The following is a 13,618-nucleotide window of genomic DNA, read 5'->3' as shown; positions in this document are numbered from 1 at the left end:
ATATTTGTTATATATTTGAGAGGAAATGCTGTAAATTTGGAATTTGGATTATTTATCCTGATCTGGTTCTTTTTTGGAAGCCAGTTGTGCATAAGTTTCTCTATTAACTGTTTATGAGAAGTATAGTAGACGACGGGGCGTGGTTAAGCCATAGTCTGTGCTATATGGGCCTGGCACTGATTGGCCCGACCCGGCTGGCAGAGTTTTCATATGTGTTGTGTGTCTTGCAGTGAGGGATCATGGGGTGCAAGAGCAGAGACTCTGGACTAGATCACGAGGACCCTGGTGCTTGACCCTGATGCTTGTCAAGAAGAATTCTGTTTGCTCACGTTTGGCCAGCGAGCCTTTTTGTTAACTCTTGTAATAAAAACCCCGCCTTGTCGGTACCTCACTGCCCGAAAGTCTCCGTCTCTCTCCCTGAACCTGTATCTGCGTGAGTCCCCCACAAGATGGTTTCTAATTTATCATCACCCTTTAAGGACTCAAAAATGAGAGAAAAGTGACAGAGAATGTTTTATGTATTTTATGTGGAGGAGGCTGGGTACTTTCTACTTTAAATGGCACATTAAAAAAACACAATGGCACAGGGCCTCCATTACTTTGACCTTTTGTAACGACAACAAAACCAGGAGGTGGAGACTGTAGGGACGACACCTGAGGTACTAGGCTGGTCTGGTGGCAGCGTTGGAAATCTCGGATGAGGTCTGGATCCAAGATGTTGCTGGAGGCCACCCATGACCTCTCATCAGGACCATACCCCTCCCAGGGTTAGGGTTAGGGTACTAACGTCCACTGACTGTGAACCAGCAAGAGCGGCTTGGCGGTCTTGACAAGTCCTTCATGTATGATCTGGGGGTTGACGGCGGCCTGGAGGCAGGAACCAACCATCTCTCCCTCACAGGTTTGAAGCTGCCACATGGAACGTGGGGTGAACCCTCATGGATCTGGGGCGCTTGAGTTGCACAGCCACTGGGTTGGCCCCCTTTGAAACACGGACAGGCCTCTCCAACCGGGGAGCCAGCTTGCAGAATTCCACATGCAGGGGAAGGTCTAGGATAGAGAGCCACACTCTCTGCCCAGGCTGTTAGGTGGGAGCAGGGGTTCGCCGGTGGCCATCCTTTTGTAGCAGTCAGGCTCGAACAAAGGCCTGGGCAGAGGGTACACAGACCTCCAGATCAGGGAACAGCAGCAGCTGGTAACCGTAGGCGCACTGAAAGGGAGAGAGGCCAGAAGCAGAGCAAGGTAAGGTGTTGTGAGCGTATTCTACCCAGATTAGTTGCTTGCTCCAGGTGGCCAGATTCTGGGAGACAAGACAACGTAGACCGGTCTCCCAGCTCCTGGTTCAGCCGCTCGGTCTGACCATTAGACTGAGGTTATCAATTTTATTGGCAAGGGAGATCAGAGAGTCTAAGCCAGCGGGAAGCTCTAGAGGAGCTAACTGGTACTTTATGGGGTGCGCTAACCCACAGAGGAAAGATTCGAACAAGGAGTGAGAGTTCCAGCCGCTGTCGGCTGCCAGGTGTGGAACTTAATGCTGTAGGTGGAGACTTCAGCACTCACCCTGGCACAGAACCCCTGATGCTCTAGCTGACTCTCGGCTTGGGGTAGTGTGGTATAAGATCTTGCAGAGGATGTTGGAGAAGAGCTTCAACAAGGAGAATACAGGAGAACCCCTGGACCACTCTTTAGTTCGGTCCGGGAGGTGGGAGATAAGGTATAAGCTACCTTCAAGCGCTCCAATGGAAACTAGCACACTTGTAGCTCGAAATGTAGCTCAAAAGCTCCTGGAAAGACTGGCAATCCCTGAAAAACTGTTCTGGTCTGGAGGGGCGAGGTCCCGGGGCTGGCGATGTGACGATGGGGGCTGGAGCCGGAGGTGGACCTGGAGTGAAGACTAGAACTGGAGCTGCCACTCGGTAGTGGGCCAGATGGGACCTCTGTAACTGGGTGAGTATTTCTTTTAACAGGTTAGCTTGAGGTGTCTGTTGTACACTGATGGTAAGGACCTACTCATGGAAGCCTAACATGATTCCCTGGGTGGCGATTCCCTGGCTGTGCACCGCTAGTTGGTTATTGGCGCCCGCATCATCAGTGGTGGTGGTTGCTGGGAATGCTCCCGCCTACTTAAATGTTGCCCCCCCCGGATGCTGCGCTCGTCAAATGAGCGTCGCCTGGCTCTGCCGGCCATACAGCCACGGCAATCCAGGCTATTCTCATTTGTAGTTCCACGTTGGTGGAACGAGCTGCCAAAAATGACCAGAGTAGGGACCTCCCTCTCTGTCTTTAAGAAGCACTTGAAGACCCAGCTCTTCAGTGAGTACCTCCTGTCCTAACCTACAATTACTTAGCACTACCTAGCAGTATTTATTGTTACACTAATGTTGTTGTTACACTAATCTCTGTCGCAATGTAGCTTAATAAAAGCATCTGCTAAATGACTAAATGTAAATGTAAATGTAAATCATCAGAGTCGGCCGAGTCCATAGACTTGGCCAGTTCGTACTGTAACGACTGGTGGAAAGACAGGCAAGAGGACTCAATAGCACAACTCGGAGACAGGAAATCTGCTAAAAACAAATAGTCTTTACTTGAACAGGACCGGTAGACAGTAGTCAGCGGAGCAAACAGTCCAATAGGAAGTAGATAAGGTGAGGCGGTTCGGTACACAGGTGAACAGTATATAGGGCAAACAATCTGACAGGGAAGAGGCAAAAGCAAGGTCCAGAAAACAGAGCAGGGAATCAAAAATACCAGGAACGCGGGAAACTGGGGAAAACCGCTGGAACGCTTGGTACAAAAACGAATTGTTACAGAGTGAGGAAAACACACCAACTAAATACACAAGGGAGGGAAGGTAAGGTGTCATTCGACAGAGAATCCATCCGGCTCGATTCTCTCCTGGACGTCCATGGAAAGTCTGGTCTGATGCTGTTCTTTTGTCATAAACCTGTTATTTTACTCAAGTCAGCGTCAGCGGTCACTCCTTCTTCATCAACACATCAAATTCATCAAGGAACTACAAAGGTAAAATGAGGAACAGGTAAAATTAATCAGGACAGGGAAGACAATCACACAGGAGGGAAACGACAAAACCAGGCAGTGAAGACACAAGGGAGCAGGGCGGCACATTACACCTTTAAGGTTCATCCAATAACCAGATTTATACGCAGGTAATATCACTCCCAGAGAGGTATAGAAAGAGCTTCAGAGCTGCAGAAAACAGAACAGTTTAGATAACCCAGAGCAGCATTGTGGACATTGTATTTATTGCACAGATGGCGAAGGCTTTCCATTTCCTAGCGACAGTGGAAGTAATGATTAAAAAAAGCGGCGCTCCCAGAAGGGGCCAGGGGACGTACGCTAAGGAAATGACCGTGGTGATCAATCAAAACAGATTTCATAATTACCAGATTAATGATGCATGACCTCTGGTTTATGTCGCTTGGATTAACGCTCTTGTCTACATCGCATAATGTTCGAGTGAGCAATGTGAGCCTCCATCCACAAAACTTTCCTGGAAGCTCATCTTCTTTTTTACCTTTTTTTTACGATTGCCGAATAAAGCTGTAGCACAATGAGAGTGAAAAGGGGAGAGAGAGAGAGAGAGAGAGAGAGGGAGAAGGAGAAGAGGAGAATTAAACAGATGGAAGTATGGAGGCCAGAGCTGGCTCAATGTGTGCAAACAATCAGAGATGATTTATTCACACCTTTAAGGGTTATTGAATTTCATTGGGAATACTGTTGAGTGGGTGAAATTGTGTGGGGTTTTTTTTTCTTCACTGAGAGCCCAATCATCTTCCATTTGAAAACCCTTCCAAAGGCTTGCGCTGTGTTTTCCACAAATCAGATTTTTATTTGATTATATTTCCTTGTATAATGCATACTACTGGAAGGTTCCTTGTAATGCTTTGTTGATGTCATTTTGTTCATCATCGTTTACAAATTGCCGGGCAGTGCTGAGGATGTGGAGGCCACGATCCAAGCACGCATTCATTCAAAATAAAAATAAAAATTGGCCACACTAAACCACAGAAGGGATGAATTCTATAATAGTGTTCTATAACAGTGGTGGAGAAAGTACCCAGACCTTTTACTTCAGTAAATGTAATACCCTGACACAAAATTACTCTATTAATAAGTGAAGGCGCTACGTTGACATTGTTATTAAGTAAAAGTATGTAAGTACTTGCTCTTAAATGTACTTAAAGATTAGTAAAGTAAAAGTACTGGTCATATCCACCGCTGTGATATAACAAAGCCTCTAATATGGTACAGTTGATTGGTTTCTCTTGATTTGGAATAAATAACAATACATTTTGATAAAGAAAAAAAAGTAAATTAAATAAATAAACAAATATATTAAAAACAGTTTGTTTTAGAAATTTAGTCAAGTAAAAATAATATATATTTGCTTTGAAATGTAGTGGAGTAAAAGTTGAGTCTCTGAATATACTTAAGTCCTTGAGGAATGTACAATGAAATACGTACTTGTACTTTGCTACTTTCCACCGTTGAACATGGTTGTATCACTAGTTCCAAACTACCCTAATTTTCTCATCAAAAAAGCATTCTTAAATACAGCGTAAGACGTGCAAATGTAAATAGCCTTTAAATAATAACATTATTATTATTATTGTTATTATTGTTATTATTATTATTATTATTATTATTACTACTATTATTATAAATAACATTTCTATCCTTCGCTCTTCAGTCCCTCCACATTCCTATGGGCATGGTAGTAAATAAGCAGAGAAGGAGAGCCAACCATTGTGACACACAAACTCTAGTATGACTAGTGTTAAACGGAGAGAGGGGGGCGTGTTGAGTAAGGATGTTAAAGACCCAGTGCCTCACAAGGGAGTCCTTCTTCCCCTCAGGGCCAAACAGAGGCTCATCACTACTACGAGACATGGAACGCTAAGCTCACATGGCACGGCTGGGCGATCCAGCGGTGGTATTTATATCTATGTGAGATTGGAAAACATTTGGTAAAAACAGAAATATATTTTTGTTTTTATTGATCTTATTATTGGCACTTCCAATATAACTTGGTCGCCTTTGCTGATTTTCTCAGATCAAAACTGGAGATGTGGGTATCATGTTTCAGGCAGCAGTGAAAGTTTTATATATATATATACACATTTCACGTTCTCCTCCATTGGGGGTTGGTTGAGGCCGGTTCAGCACTTCGGGGTGATGTGGCTTTGTTCTGTGAGTCCTGCATGTGAGGAGCATGAGACACAGAGCGAGCGAGGCAGGACGGAAAACCAGCAACATCCACCCCCCAGTGCTCCCAGTGTTCCCAATGTTCCCAGTGCTCCCAGTGTTCCCAATGTCCCCAGTGCTCCCAGTGTTCCCAGTGTTCCCAGTGCTCACAGCTCTCACGAGAGAGTTCCAGGAGCAGAGTTCTGATCAAACAGGATCCTGGCGCTCCACATCGCTGCGACCGCTCTTGGTCGCAGGAACCACCCGAAACTGTGGTCGTTCATGCAATTTCTCCTCAGAACCACAGAGCATTGTGGCATTGTAGATATTTACATCATTTTTTCATGTTTTTCATCCCACCAAAGGCTTTATGGTGTCTTGATTTGTTTTATTTTGTTTATTTTTTGGTATTGTTCTGCGCCACTCAGTGTGGCATGTTCATTGTAAATAATGACAAGCACTCAGGATTATTTATAATATAATATTGATATTTCCATTTCAATGTCAATATCAAATGTAATTAAAAAATGATTAATTCAATCAATGATACAGTGGTGGAACAACTACAACAGTACCTTTTTCTGTATTTACTGACGCATTTTGAGTTTGGTGGAGTTTTCCAACTTTTCCAACTTAAACACAAACACACACACACACAATAACAAACAAAAGTAATCAGGATATCCATGATGACAAATAAAGATACAGTAGTACTTTATACTGTTATTATAGACTCTTTTATATCAGGACGCTGAAAGTCAAACGACTGAAATGTCAATTTTGTCATTTTGAGTCAGGGTATTTGTACTTTTAAAGAACCTGAGTATGGGCTGAGTAAGTTATTCCACTATTGGAATTAACCAACATTAAACCCTCCTCTCCACAAACAAACAAACAAACAAACAGACCCATGGTTATTCACATTTCATATTTCAGGACTATGTCAGCCATTTTGTGAGGCGCGTGGGTGCCTTCTCCACGTCCAGCCTTAGTCATCATCAACTAACTGCGAGGTGCTCCAGCGGATCGTCCGCTGCTTTCGTGAGTCCGACCCCGTGGCCGAGTCGTGAGGTGGAGGGCTGCGGTCCCAAGTCCAGCCCGTGTGGGCATACACCGTGTGTATGCTTAGCTCATTATTTTAAAGGGTTTCCGGGCACGGGGCCAGCCTGCGATAGGGCACGCGCCAAACTATCAGAGCTTCATGGAGAGAACATTATTCAGAGTGGTTGCAATGATCTATGCTTTACTAGAAGCAGGGTTAAGGGCAAGTGTTGTACAGGGACGAATATCCCGAGGTCACTAATTTGATGCCAACAGTTAAAGGGACGATAACTGTCCCGCGTGTTAATACGTTATCTCCAACGCGTTTTACCCCCGCTGCGGCGTTCCCAACAATTGTGCTCTGAGGCTCAATAAATGTGACGAAATGTAGTTTTTGTTTTGGATATGTTGTTTTGCTTCTAGTTCTAGTTCTCGTTCTGTTTTGTGCTAGCAATTACATTAAATTGTGAAAGGGATCATAACTAGCACGCCGAACAAGACGTCACGCTACGACCGCAAAGCTTCTTACTTGAGCTATAGTCCACAACAACATAGCTAACTAAAACTAACCTGACTTCTTTTCTATTGAGCTAGTGAAATTGGACGTATCCACTTTAATCTTAAGTCTTCCATTGTAGTTTCGATGTGGCGTCATAAAATGGCGACAGTAGTGTTAGCATTAGCATGTAGGTATCTTTATACAGTAGGGAGGACAATGGTCAATATTAACAGACAGCGGTCATTATTCAAAAATTTCTGCCCGCTGATTGCCACTATTGACTCATAAGAATCAACTATTCCACAGAGCAATGAATTGCAAGGACGACAAGGACAAAGAACTTTTCAGCTTCAGCATTTTTGCACAAAACGATCTCTCTTTTGTTTTAGTTTTCTTTGATTCATGTTGTTTTGGTTCTGGATCAGTGAGGGGGTCCTTACAGTCGCGGCCACGCTGTGATGAATTGCTCGCGCGGCGGGACGTAGATGGCGGCCAGACACAGGTGAGAGAAGTCTGTGTTCTCTTTATCGGCACAAACGCCTGATAATAACATTCATTTTTCCTCCTGCTGGATCGTGCCACATGCACACCAATTCTTTACATGCGCACGCACGCATACTCCTAAACGCACTATTATCTTGATGAAGACAACAGAAAGTTGCAAAAAAGTCTCTCACATGGCTACAAAGGGGTGTTCAGTGGTGTCGAATGTAGGATACAAAATAGAATAAAAAAATAAAGGCTTTGGGAAATTTGTTACTATGGGATTTGTTACTAATGGGAAACACCCTCTTTATTCCAGGTATTTTCCCCCAAAACTTGTCCAAAACATAAAGGGCCTTTTGAATATTTAGGTGGGTAATTATACGAAAACGTGCCGTTTCCCATTCCTAATGTTGGATTTTCAAAGTACTGTTTTAAAAGTCTTAATGGATGAAGTAAATTCTTACCTCTCAGGAAAATGTGCCATGCCATCTCGGGCTATGTTATGTAAAAATATCTTCAGAGATAATCAACATGCAAATGTATGTTTCGTCAACGCTGTTACCCTAGAGCGGTTACAGAGTTGACAAAAATTGCTATTGGCAGCCATCACTAGCCATGTGGTCAAGATTAAAACACCACATGGTGTGCATTGATGAGAGGCTCAAATGTTGTTATATATGTACATTTAAAATTTCAAGCAAATAACTTTTTAACGTATGCTTTGGCGGTAACAGGGCTGACACAAGCTTTTCCCCCCTTTACATAACTCAACGCTAATTCATTAAAAGAAGAGGACACTTATTTGTCTTCTCACCATCACCTTCATAAAAGGCAGAGGATTTTTCTTCGTGGAAATGATGCAACTTTCGGAACAGTCCATTTTCCCTAAAATGGTGTTTTCATTAAATGTAACAGGGTTGACGACAACCTGGGGACCCGACTAAATTGTTGTTTACACATATTAACAATAAAAGCCATTCATGAGTAATGAAACGACACTCGAGGCTTTATATAACTTGACGTTTTTTTACGTAATAGTTTGACATTTTTTACCTCAATCGCTAGTAAAAGTACAAAAATCATACTGAGGGACAGGCCATTTTTTATTTTTTTGCATGATGCTTTGCACAAAAAAGTGTTATTTAAAACAAAAGAAAAAAGCAATGAATGTGTTTTTATGTTATGAGATACATAATGGAAACTTAATCATCAAATGTTTTATTTGTTTTTTATTGTTTATTCAGATTTACAAAGCAGTTTTGTTTGAGGGACACAAAATGGCACATTTTTGTATAACCACCCAGGTAATAATCTCTGCCCTAATTGGCAATGCACCCCGAGTTCAACAGAACAGGAACCATCTATTCACCTTTGCCAGTCCTTCAGCAGATGATGCAGACTGCAACCACTGTAAGAGAAGTTGTTATCCAGCATTAACTATTTTGAATATAAAAATGAATACCAGTATCCATAATTTAATTATAACAATGTTGTGAATAATTGATGGCGAAAACTATAAGAGACCTCCGAAATGAGTCAAATTCCTGTATTTGACTTGTACTTATTTAGTTATTGACCTTGAACTAATGGCAGGTGCTCTGGAGCGGAGGAATTGCTTACCCTGCAGCTTCTTTGCTCTGGCTCCATGTAAAACACAATACACCTTTTTTTGTGCTTTAGCCTTTGAGTGCTCACAAACAACAACTCCGCAAAAACTGTTTGCTGCATTGCATACCAGCTTATCATTCCACGCCATTTCCCTCGCTCTATTTTTTCCGGCTAATAAGCCATTTTTTAAAGGAAATTGTTGGAGGGGGTAGAACCATGTTAACAAATGATGCATTAGGGCAAATATAAACCTTTATAATGTTTATAAGTATTTGTTTAAGGTGAAGTAATTCAATTGCCTTCACATGGTCAGATTTATTTTTTAAAAACCCCAATTTGCATGCATAAATACACTTAAGTTAATTAAGTGGCTCATTTAACTACTTCAAATGAAATTGCATTCATTGCTTGATTAAATTCACAGGTGCCAAATAAAATAAAAGAAAGAAATGTTAGTGTTACATTTACCATTGAAAACACACTCCATGTACACACTCCATGTACAAAAGGAGATAAGATGCATTTAGGACCAAAAGTACTGTTCATTTTCTGACCCTACTGTCCCTGCTTGTAAAGAGTTTATGATAATACAACAGCTAAAATGTTAAGGTATTAAAATATAACAATATTAAACTACAGTGATCAACGGCTTATTTGGATCAAAAAGCTTGGGACAGAACCATTCAATACCATACAAATGCTGTTGAAATAATTTGCCTGTAATAATCAAATCCGCTTACAGTGTTCATTTTGCACATATGGAAAAAGGTGTAAGGTAGTGGCACAAATGTGTAATGGAGAGGGAGCAATCTCCGCTCCGCATCCCTGTTCCCCGTTTCTGTTTCCCATTATTCTGTATGAGATAATAATTTGGTTATGATAATCATCTGCTTATAGTGATAAATTTGATCCACATACACATGATCACTATAAGGTTTCCACTGTATTTAAGAAAACAACATACAAGTAAATTACAGTTAATAATACATTCTTCAGAGCCATTATGCACAGTTACATTGCACATTAGAATTTATTTCAGTCTTTCTTTCTTAAAAGTAAGTGAGTAAATTATAGGGGTTGGGGTACATTTGGTTTCTGTTTTATGGTCCTATTGGCTTTTGCTGACCCATCACGTTGTGACCACTTCCCTGTTTTCACTGACTAAACCCTAATTCATCATTTAGGACGATGTGGAGACTTCAGGCATCAATCACTGTTTCCCGAAACAGGAGACACAAGACGCAATTAGCTGGAAAATGAGAACAGATTAGACTGATATGTCATTGAATGTAGTGTATAAGCAAAATAAATCAATAAATCAATCAATAAATCATGTTTTAAAAAAAAAGGCAGGCTTTAACGTTGATGTCAACACTTCTTGCTGCACAGTTCCACGTGGTCAGAAGCGCTTTCTGACCCCACAGTTCTAAATTTAGCACCGGGCCAAGTGGGCAGAGAGGTGCGAATACACTGAAATTAACCATTTTCCAGTGCGGTGGATGGACGAGAGGAGCTGGCTGGTGTCTTTAGAGACTCTGCATGTATGAGTTTTCCAGCTACGGGGAACTATGTTGAAGCCATCAGTGTGAGGTTTATTTGATTGATGTTTTTTTTTTTTCACCTGGAGAGTGAAATAAGACGTACGGGCAGTGAGGGAGTGAGTTGTGGTATCTATGGTGATGCGGTCTATTAATACCCCTCTGGTCGGTGTAAGGGTATTGAGCCCCTTCTGTTCTGGCCAAACCAAAGACGACGACGCCGGCCTGAAATTCATAAGCACTGATACTACGCCTGCATTTTCAAGCATGATAAAGGACATTTTTTTAAAGCCCACAAGAAGACAATAGGTGATATTTACCAGGAATTGCGTCCAGTTTGCCTCCATTACCATGGTTATCTTAACTCCAGTTACTGGTTTTGCTCTCAGAGCTCCACCTACATGAATATAGCACAAGACAATGTCAATGACTCAATAATTGTTTCATGTCCAGAGGAGCTTCTAAAACCTGTTGGTAATTCAATCAAAATATGCATTGATTCAATTCATTCCCCACAGAGGACGGTGCCGTCACTCTGGCCTACTTGGGAGACACCCACAGTTTACCTATAAGCACTGTAGTAGTGTGGCCTGTATTTATAACACCACAATTGCCACGTCTACTTCAACAATTAAGTAGGGCGTCTATTTTCAGGGAACGCTATTTTCACTCCCGCTCAATGACTGTAAAGTTTGCAGCAGTTGGTCACAGTGTTTGTTATCGCGAGAATGTTCAACCTTTCTGGAAAGAGGAATCTACTACAGGATATTTACTCTCTTATAAAATGTTTTATGGGTTTGGGAAGAATCACATTTTTATTTTACACTCAAATAAAAACAAATGAAGAGGAACAAAAACCCTAAGAAACACGTACTAATACATGTGACATGTGGCGCCAGGCTCATAATGGTTCTAACTTTATAGAGTATGGTTTATAAATAAGACCATTTTATATCGGAAACAAAAAGCAAAATATATTCTTGTTCCTTTTTGCTGATGTCAAAAATAATGCAAACAATAGCTAATGCTCAAGTCAGATGAAATCTGATTTGTGAGCCTATTGATTTATCCACATAGTCCATGTTTGATTCATGACTTCTTTGATGAACCTGCGGATGAAGTATATGTTCAGGGAAACTTGAGTCAGCTGTATTATTTTGACTTGTGGAATAATTCACAGAGCAGCCACTCTTGACACCCCGCCCTTCCAGTTTTAATATCACTCACTTAGATGAATAATAGCGTGTGAATGTACAAAAATCCATGCTCCGTCTCTTACTACACCCGGTAAAAACAATATTGCCTCAGACTAATTATGTTTCTTGGCAGAAATGTTTCTCGTAGAAGGCAAATCGATTTCCTAATTTGTTTTCTTGATATGTTTTTATTGCCCCGTCTAGCACAGACATGCCCCCAGGTGCAGTGCATTATGGGAGGTTGAGAGGCACTAGCTTGACCAAAAATAGCCACACTTATTCCAGCAATCTATTGTGTGCTTGTGTCACAGTTTAAACACAAAAAAATAACTTGTTTATGTCTCTGAATGCTCAGCTTGCTGTGTTTTTGGGACACTGACTGTATTCCTTTTTCTATTCTCTGCGGAGGCATTGTTCCGCCTGATCCCCCAATTTCAAAATGGAACACGTCTGAATCTCATCATTACGGAAGGAATTAGTGGCACTCTTGCCCATTGCCCATCTGATAATTTCCCTCTAAATGACCGCATTATACGGTCACATTTCCAGAGAACAGTTTTGATGGTTGGCGGATCGGGGGCCGCCTTCTCAACGGTTTTGTAAATAAAATGTCAGAAGCTTTTTTTCCACCAGAAAATGTACAAATGTCCACTTTACCAACTATAACATCACTGTTGACTTTGGAGGCAACAGTCATATCTTCCTTGGTGCTCCTTTTGGTTTACCATTAACAAATATCTAGGATTTTGTTCCAACTTTTGAATGTGTCTTGTTTACATAGTGGCATGGACTTATCCCCCATCAAAAAGCATACGTTTATTTGAAAGCCGCTTTGATAATGGGACGACTTCATAAGTTACGATTGGTATTGCTCATTTATTTTTTAAATTAAAATAAAAAAAGGCTTGTTCATTAAGATGCTTATCTACAAAGTTATAACTTTACTTCATGTAGCGTCACCTTGATCCTTCTATCATAATTCATAATAACACAAATGTCTGTGTTTTGTATAAAATCTATAAATATGAAATCACAGGCAAAGCCACCCTGTGCCTTTCATTTCCAGAGATCTAACGCCTTTCGAGTCCCAATTAAGGAATAAAGGCAGGAAAAATGTCCTGCCTTTTATGCAATTCTCACAAGAGGTAGAGTGTATTTGAGTATTTCAAAGGGCAAGAAGCTGCTCGTCTTTTTGCCCTCCCCTTCTCCCCATACCACTTGGTGGACGGTGCTGTGATCTTAATTTCTTCAGTCAGGACACATGAATCACCATTGTTTTCAGTGTAAAATGTCATCTCTCATCAAATGCGGCCCAATGCATCTACTACGACCAGACAGAAGGACAAACAAACTGTCAACCTTGCACCAGCAGCAACACCCTCTGTATCATGTTCAGCTTTGTAGTGTAATCTGTATAGTAAGTGAGGATTTGAGGAATTGATAGGGGGGGGAAATCCGATTAAGGGGGGGCATTGGCACAGAAATGATCAGAACTGCTGTTCTCTCCATTCCCTTCCCTCTTTCTCTGCAGAAGTGTCTAACCAACGAGAGCAATGTCCAGTGTGTGTGGGCTACAGCAAGAAGTTGATGATGCTTGAACACAACTGCTGCCAGATGGAGCACCAGCTACCAGCCAATAAAAATCCATCATGCATCATATACATATACTTGCAATTCATTCAACCAATTAGTTCAATCGAGAGAAAAGTAAAGGGGGGTAGAGATCCTTAACTAGAGGATAACCACATGAAAATATAGAGGGATGAAAAATAAATTCCGACTGAGATGTTATATAATGATATATAATTACTGTAAGCGGTTTGTCATCCCGTCCTCGGCAGCGTCAGTCTGGTCCTAATGGGAGCCGTGCTGCTCGGTCCTCTGACAGTTGGTGTCACTCCTACGCGACGCAAATCCCTCCACTCAGCAGTGCAGATGGTCCATCGCTGGCTCGGTTACCTCAACAGTTGCTGCTTGGAGGCTGCCATCCAGTCCAATTATTTTTGTCATTTCAACTACTTCTATCAAGCGGATCAACTTTC

The sequence above is a fragment of the Zeus faber genome (assembly GCF_960531495.2).
Source record: "Zeus faber genome assembly, chromosome: 1".
NCBI lineage: Eukaryota > Metazoa > Chordata > Actinopteri > Zeiformes > Zeidae > Zeus > Zeus faber.
The sequence above is the reverse complement of the archived record's forward strand: the minus strand, read 5'-3'. Positions refer to the sequence as shown.